The sequence below is a fragment of the Meleagris gallopavo genome, chromosome 6 (genome assembly GCF_905368555.1).
Source record: "Meleagris gallopavo chromosome 6, MGAL_WU_HG_1.1, whole genome shotgun sequence".
In the NCBI taxonomy this organism is placed as follows: domain Eukaryota; kingdom Metazoa; phylum Chordata; class Aves; order Galliformes; family Phasianidae; genus Meleagris; species Meleagris gallopavo.
This window is the reverse complement of record NC_139409.1, coordinates 11132641-11141272: the sequence shown is the minus strand read 5'-3', so window position 1 is coordinate 11141272 and position 8632 is coordinate 11132641. Positions and strand designations below refer to the sequence as shown.

General features: G+C 35.1%; 1 long non-coding RNA gene across 1 annotated transcript; it reads right to left on the bottom strand.

Moving 5' to 3' along the window:
• Nucleotides 1-469: 469 nt before the first annotated feature.
• Nucleotides 470-8070, bottom strand: LOC146544074 (uncharacterized). The gene is made up of 3 exons (XR_014884152.1): nucleotides 7967-8070; nucleotides 4025-4182; nucleotides 470-3509 (listed from the first exon to the last, which is right to left on the bottom strand). It is a non-coding gene; the product is annotated as an uncharacterized LOC146544074 (long non-coding RNA).
• Between the last annotated feature and the right edge of the window lie 562 nt (nucleotides 8071-8632).

Sequence of the window (8632 nt, the reverse complement as noted above, 5' to 3'; positions counted from 1 at the left end):
ACAGTTCAAATAACTTTAAATAATATTTCATTTTAATAAATATGTTAATAGCCACAGAACAATTTCTGCTTGCAAACTTTATCACCAATTTGTTAGGCTATTAGACTGAAGCAAGAAATTTGAAGATTTAACTCAAATACTGAAATATGGAGAGATTCTTTGAAGTACTTTACAGCAAGAGATACACTGTCTCTTCAAACTTCCTTGGTGTAAATGTAACTAGAACTTTATTTTCAGAAAACTTGCATGTCCAATCACTGTATGCCTCTTACTGAACCCTGAAAACACTCGTGGTAGTTGTATTTCACATCAATATTCAACCATGTAGTTATTATAGTAGTATGACAGAATTATTATATTAAACATAATGAAATCGTTGTGTATTTACAGTACTATGTACTATATAACAAACTCTTGCACAAATCCATCATACTTTAAAAGTCAAGCAATTAAAATTTTGATTGCCCAGTTAGTTTCAAGATAGCTTATGAAAAGGAAAATTGAAATAACATGAAATTGTGACATGGAAATATACTGAATATTTAATCTGCTTGCCTGAATGCTTTGGGTGCATAATGGGCCTCAGTTATGGAAAGCAATGGAACTGAGATCTATGATGAGCAACCACTGACAGTAGGGATGAAATATTTTCAAATCTTTTACAGGCTTCAGCATGAGTGGTAACCTTAGTTATTCTGATTTCAATTCCATTTGTGACAGGTTCTCCTAGTTACAAAACCTTCTCTCCATGCCTCTGCAACCAGTCTGCATCTGTCATGATGTAACCTTAGGGATTCACTGTGAGACAGTGATTTTTATGTTGTTAGTATAAATATACAGTGACTATGCTAATTTGTCAGCTCATTCTGTGACTAGGGTATTTAGGCAATTGTAATATCAGACTATATGGCCACACACTTATCAAGGTGGTGATGCTTTTTTTTTTTTAACAGAAACTAAATCACGTCAATAGATAAAATTCAAAACTGGTATTCCACAACAAGAGTATGGCCTTTTCTTGTATAAACGAATTTAAGAAGACCTATCTTTTTTCTTTTCTTTTCTTTTTAAAGCCTATGCTATTACTGATAGATCTGTTAACAAATGGAAAAATATTAAATACAGTTTTCACAAAAGATCAGACTAACAGTTTTCAGAGTGAATATTATTGCCATGATACAGATTTAAATTTACTGTGAGAATAGTTCAGACTATTCATTTCCAGGTAAAATTAGCCCTTCAGTACTGCTATGAACAGCATGAACATGAAGGAAATCTCTTTCCTTTACTGTAGGAAAACAACTGAAAATGAAAGTTTATTTATGCTGACTTTTTTATTTAATTTAATTTGATCAAACAAATGAACTCTTCACAAAGCTGAAAAACACTTTAGTTACAGAGACTAGCTAAAGTGGAACTGAAAAGTAATGATTCATTACTACATCATTTTGTTCAAGACAGTTAGGAATTCTTATCCTTTTTGAAAGAAAGTAAACAAAGAGTAAGCAATAAGTTTTTCTTTTCACAAGCATCTTCTGAGATCCACAAGAGTAAAAGGAAGAAGAATATTAGCAAGCTCCCAGAACATCAATTGTTATAAATCAGGTATATATAACAAGCATACTGTATTCAGCAGTGTATTACACACCACACTTATTTATGTTGCAGATCTCTTAGAGTCAAATTAGATTATTTTATTTTAGTAGAGTTTGACAGCTTTTAGAAGATCAGTAGAAACATCATTGAAACTGCATGCAGTAGATGATTTTTCAGTTATTGTTGTTCCTGCTTTCCTTAAAAAAATTATAACCTTCCAGTGAATTTTCTCAAACTACTGAATTCTATTTCTAAGCACAAAATTCATAATATTGTTCATCTCTACACTCTCAGTAAATTCCCCTCAACTGTACACCATTGTATCACCATACAGAAATATTTTCGTCAGGAGATGGAATCATCTTTTTGATGCACTTTTAAAATGCCAAATGACTTCTGTAGCAAAAGTTCTTTTAGAACATTCTCAAAAGAGCATATGCAAAACAAACCTTAACCAAATAAACAAAAAAATACCCACAGCAATAAAACATAGGAGTTGGAGCCAACAGCTAAATAATACTTTTTAAATACTACTGGAAGCAAGCCATTATAATGACTATTCTTGCACAGAATTCATAATTTGTTTTATCTGGTGCTGAATGACACCAACTACCTATGTAACCATGCTCAGATTTGCTGAAAGCTTATTCAGGAATAAAGCTTGCCAAAATAGGAGTATTACGGCATTCTTTAAAATTCTCCAAAAGACGCACTACATTTTTGTTGCACAAAAGTACATATAGTAAAGATACAGAATGCACAGACTTCCTTCTGTCATGGCAGAATGGATACCAGATATAACAAGCAGTGATAATAAAAGATTATAAGCCTTCAAATCCTATGGCAAACTAGCCTGTGGTGTGTCCTGTATGTCATAGTGTTTGGAGGTAGCGGGAAAAAGAATGCTACATCTACTGTCATAGATGTTGTAATCATGTCTTATAGACTATCTTTCAGAGGTGGATTAATGTTTATGGCATCATCGTACAGGCTGAACAGTAACTCTGGAGTCCAAAGTCTCAAGCAGGGCAAGCTTCAAAGTTAGACCAAATTGTTCAGGAGTATGTCCCGTATATTAAAGAAAATCTTCCAGGCTGGAGAATGCACATAATTTGGCACCAACTCATTTCAGTTCTTATCCATTTAGTTGGTTTAATTTTTCTGTTATATCTGATTGGAATTTCCCTCACTACAAATTCTGTCATTATGTCCCTTTTTATATTTCCTTTGTCTTCTTCTTTTTCATTTTTCCCCCAAAAAGTATTGTTCCTTCTCTATAAGAAGGTTATCAAGAGTAATCAGCATGGATTCATCAAGGGAAATGATGCTAATATTCAATGTAGTCATCACTAGCTGGGTAGATGAGGGCTGTGTATGCTGTGTACCTTGATTTCAGCAAGGAGTTTCCACATCATCTCCCCACATCCCTGCTATGACTTAGAAAGTATGGGACAGATGACTGAGTGGTGAGGTGGACTGACAGCTGGCTGACTGGTAAATCTCATAGGATTGTTATCAGCAGAAACTTGAGTCTGTTCAGCCAGGGGAAAAGATGACTGAGAAGGGATCTGATAATGTTTATAAATATCTAGAGGGAGGTGGGAGGCAAACGGATGAGGCCAGGCTCATCTCAGTGGCGCATAGTGATAGGACAAGAATTAATGGTTTAAAACTTGCACATAGGAAGTTCCATAATAATATCCGGAAGAACTTCTTTAAAGTAAGGGAGATGGAACTGGAACATATTGCCCAGAGAGGTTCTGGAGTCTCCTGTGCAAATATTCAAGACCCATGTGGATGCCTACTAGTGCAACCTACTGCAGAGTACCTGCTTTAGCAGGATAGTTGAATTTGATGATTTCTTGAGATCCCTTCCAATCTCTGTGGTTTTCTGATTCCATGATTATAGCCAACTGTTCGAGAGAAAAGAACAGCAATTAATTTTTTCCCATTAGTCTTATCTTCTACAAGTTTACCTATAGCTTCTCTCCATGAACCCATGCTCAGAGAATGCTCAAGGAAAAATTCTTTATCTATATTAGTGTGGACAGAGACTTAAATCTCTACCTATAGTGAGGACAGGTGTGTTTATTCACCATAAATCTTAATTGTTTCTATTTCCTTCTTTGTCCAGATGGCATTATGCTATTATCACATCGTCTCACATGAGGGGGACCACACTTGTACCTACCAAAATCTCATACTGACCTACATGAAATTAGGTTATGGAACAAAATACATTTTTTTGTAGCTCATAGACCTACTCAGTGCATGGCAAGTACATAAGGCAAGAGTTGACATGACATTTCCATATGTCATGAAAAAAATAGTGGTCACAAGAAACTACTGTATCTTTAAAAGTCTTGGATGGTAGTCAGATTTTTTGTCTGTCTACAGAGATATAGAATGTGAACATATGTGTACATACTGCTCAGAAGATATTTTTCTCTAATGGTCTGTCTTCTGCACAAGACCCTGTTGGAAAACAGGTGCTTTTACCCACAGTTGTGTGTCTGAAGTTTGAAGAATGCTTTATACAGGGTCATTTTCAAAGAGAATTAATCCACTGAGCAGAAGTTTCATGTCCTGTAGGCAAGAACAACCATTAGCCATGTGAAGTCATCAGAGGTTAAAACTACATGAGAAATACTATTTTTTTTTTTGTAACAGCTACTCAGTTTTTTTAAATACATCATTCCAATCACAGAAAGACAAGGCTTTATATTTTGCAAATTATTCATGAAAAGATTGCATTTAATATTGAGATAGTAGTCAGAATCTGCATTTGAATGGAGAAGTTTTAAAGTACTTATAATAGGGAGGAAGAAAGAAGGATGGTGATGAAACAGCGCACAATTATTAGTTAAAAAAATATCCTATATTTTCTCCCATATTTATTCTTTTGCCAAGTAAGTCCGAATAAAAGAAGCATAGAGGCTCAAACATATAGTAACTTCTGAGAGTGCTTACTTGATTGAACCACAAATTATAACCAACCTTTTAGGTAATGAACAAAGGACATTAAATTTTTATCCAATTATACATTTTTCCTTTTCTCAGTGATTTAGTGAATAGTTCTTTCAAAAGGATTTTTTTTCCTAGCAGTGGAAAAATAAGGCCATGTCTTCTCTGAGATGTTACATTGATCTAGTTTGTTCTCTCTAATTGCATTGATTTAATGCTATTGAACTAAAAACACTTACTACCATTATTATGCTGTCCTACGGTAGACTATTTATAATTGGTACATCCACATGCCTCTGTTTTCTTGTTGTTGTCATTTTTGAAATTCAGCCATCACTGTGTCCTATCTTGCAATAAACTATAAGCCCAGGGATTCCGCAACTAAAAGTAAAAAAAACTAAAAGTAAAAAACAAACTACAATACTCCTTTCCAAGTACCCATTAGCTTGGCCACATAGTGAGTACGGTATAGTATATTGAAAACATAAAGGAGATAATACTCCTGTATGGAGTACTAAAAGGCACAAAGAAGCACATACATGCAAACAAGGAGGAACACACACTTTGCTAGTTTTAATCCCCTTCCCATATAGTGGGCACCAACCATGACAGGTTCCTCAAAAGACTGTGCCATTTCCATGAGGAAGTCCTGTAAAATGATAACTAATGGACTTCTTCTGGAGGACTCGGATCATATCAAGCTAAGCAAAAAGGCTTCCTTGCTAGTTCCATCTCTGACTTGGGAATCTTTGTATTTTATCTAGTAAAGCAGAAAATTCTGGTAACATCCTAGTTGTCTTACATACTACATGTATAAGATTGGTTAATTAGTTCCGAAAGAAGATGCAAAAGAGACAGGAAAAATGTCATGCTAGTAAAATATGACCTTCTTGCCTTGTATGTCATACTTGTTGGTACAAGAGAGGTCTCTGACTACTGTCTTTTCAGGGTTTGGTCCCACTTTAATTGATGAAATGCTGCCAAGCATTATATTTCAACATCAATTAAACATTTGGAATTAGTATTTAATGATTGTTTTGCTTCTGCATTTGAGATCAGCTGCTAGAAATCCTGACAGTAACTTCTTTGATCCTTTGAAGGTCATGCTACCTTGTCAGAGGGTAGAGGTTAATGGGAGCAGCCATAAAGGAGAGCTGGCCACAATGAGAAAAACACTGCCAAGAAATGTTTGCAGGCATACTGACAGGAAAAAAACAAAATATAAAATAAAATAAAATAAAATAAAATAAAATAAAATAAAATAAAATAAACATCTGCTATACATCTCTATTTCTATCTCTAGAGACATTATTCCTTACCCAGTAATAATATCATAATAGCTTGAAATACACTTGCTTTATTAATCACAGGTATACTTGAGCAGTGATTTGTAGTGATCTGTAATAAAACAAGTAATTTGAACATATAGCCTTCAAGTCCTAATATATCACAGAATCCTGCAAGTACAATTTCGTGATCTGGGTCATCCTTTAGTCTTGACAGAGATGCAGAGAAGATCATTACTGTAAATGTAGCCCCATTTTTATATGGGGGCTATTGATTAAACATGTTTGTGTTTCCTGCTTTTCACAAGACGCCAAAGACTTTACCAACACAGGAATGTGTTCTGAAGTATTTTGAGCAGTCTGTGTGGTGTCTGTGATGATGAGATGTATAAAAAAATATGCAGTATTCTACATGCGAAGAAAGTTTTTTTAAAAATAGGAATGCATTCCAGGCAGAGATGTGCAGTGTCACATTATCCTCTAGATATGATACAGACTACATATTCAATTAGTATGGAAGGATTCTAGGTAAATTAGTTCTACCACTGATCTTTACATTGAAAATAGCTATATATGATCAGATGATTCACACATTTGCGTGAACTCTAGGATGAGAAAAGTAACAATTTTGTCTTCCAGACACAAAGGCAGAAATAGGGTTGTGAGGCTGTCAATCAGTTTTAAGATCGAGTTTACTCCCTGAGTCCTTGCATTTTGGAGCCTTTCACAGTGCTGATGTCAAAAAGAAAGGATACATTTAACTTCACCCTGAGGACTTCCAAGTGGGTCAGCAATGCGTGCCATAGAAGAGCAACACAGAAGTGGTGATGCCAAATGACAAGATTCATCAACATACGCTTCATGTAGAATCTGTTTCATTTAAGTCAAAATTTCTCAAACACAAAGATCTTGTTGGCTAAGTTATACAAAGGGCTTCGTAGATTAAAGATGGCTAGAAGGATGTACTGCAAAATGCCTGACAAGATCATTCCAGTGAAGTGTGTTGTGTTTGGAAGTTAGAGAGGAGAATGATTATGGGTACTGAACAGGGTGCAATCAAGAAAATGTTAAGTGCAGGAGCAGGCTGGACACTATTTTGTTTCTCCACAGAAACAATAAAAAAGTTCAGACTTGAGAGTGGCATAAGTAGGGTGATTGATGGATTATTGTTTTTTCCTTCATTTTGTAGGACTGCAGAATTCACTGTCAACACTGTCAATGCAGTGTTGAGATGATCTCAGATGAGAAATACTGCAAAGTAGAGATAAAACTCTTGTCTTGTTTCAGCTAAGATTTTTCATTATCGTTGAAGACACTAACAGTATAAATATAAAAGCATGCTACATTAACAGGAAGATTTCTGTGGATAGATTCTCAAGTGCTTTAATTCTCCTTATAACTGTGAGCAAACTTAAGTCTCCATAAATCTAGCAATTGCAATGTTTTTTTAAGTTTTTATAACCGTAAGGAATTTTTTTTTATTATTATTATTATTTTTTATTTTTATTTTTGGAGGGTAGACATTAACAAAGTTAAATTGCATCTAGAAATAATGTTATTCCAGCAGAAGAATTCTTTCATTTTGCTAAGGCAGCCATCAATGGCGTTGCTCCAGTGCTACCTGCTGTCGTTTGCTCATGTGCTACATGTTGCTCTAACATGACTAGACATCATCTAGGAACAGGCACAACCTCTGCTAGTTTGCTCTTAAAGGATGAGCGTATATCAGCCTTCTTTGTATTCTCTAAACACTGCTAAAGGTTTTCATATCAATAATAATACTACACCCTTGGAAAAGTTAATCGTTTCCAGCTGGTTTGGCTTTTACTCATCTGCAGAAGGAAGAGGAGCTGGGAATTAATAGCAATATACACAGCATCGTGCTGCAGGGATAGCCCAGGTTTATCGAGCAGACTTCAATTACCTGTTTGGAAAGATGCAGACACTGTGAAGGCCCCAAGACACGTGTTAATGCACAATAAATCAAGATTTATGGTACACATTTAATTAGGATACTCTGCAAAGAGCCTCTGTGATCATTCTGTGAACGCTATTTGTGTAAGGCACATCCTACACATCTAATTGTGAAAGAGGCTTTTGTGGCCTATGGAAACACTCACTGTGGTGTATACATGGCACATTCCCAATCTCAGCGCAAGATCAGATACTTTACAGACAACCATTCTAGCAGAGGTTTTCAAACAAGCTGTAGAATTTCATTCTTTTCCCTGTAGGCAATAATAAACAAGTGACATGAATCTCAATGCAGCATTACTGTCTTTAAGTGGCAGATAAGCAAATGAGCATTAGCTAGTTAAATAAACACTCTAAACAGACATATTTTGTTTCAACTAAGTATGTTGTACACCACTGCCCTTTAGGGGTTATATAAAGTGGAACTAAACTACTAAAAATGTAAATTTATTCCTCAACATATTGCTATTCTAACTGGGAATATTCTGATGTCTCAAAGGCCTTTCTGGATAATTTTATCAGTTTAGGGCTGCAATACTTCAGGGCTAAATAATAATGTTATTTTCTTGTAATGAAGTCCGAGTAAGGCAATTTTTTTCCTATTTGACAGTTCTGGAAGTCCCAAAGTCTTCATCTCCTTGTCACTTCAGTTCACCTGATTTTAGCCTGTTTAAAGTCACACATGGTGTCAAAAAATACACAGAAATGTAAACTAAAGTGAAGCAACCAAAAGACTTGGGTTTTAGTATTTTTTTTGTTATATTTGAGGAACAAAACCTGGTACTAGACTGAGATATTTTTGCAGAGCAAGG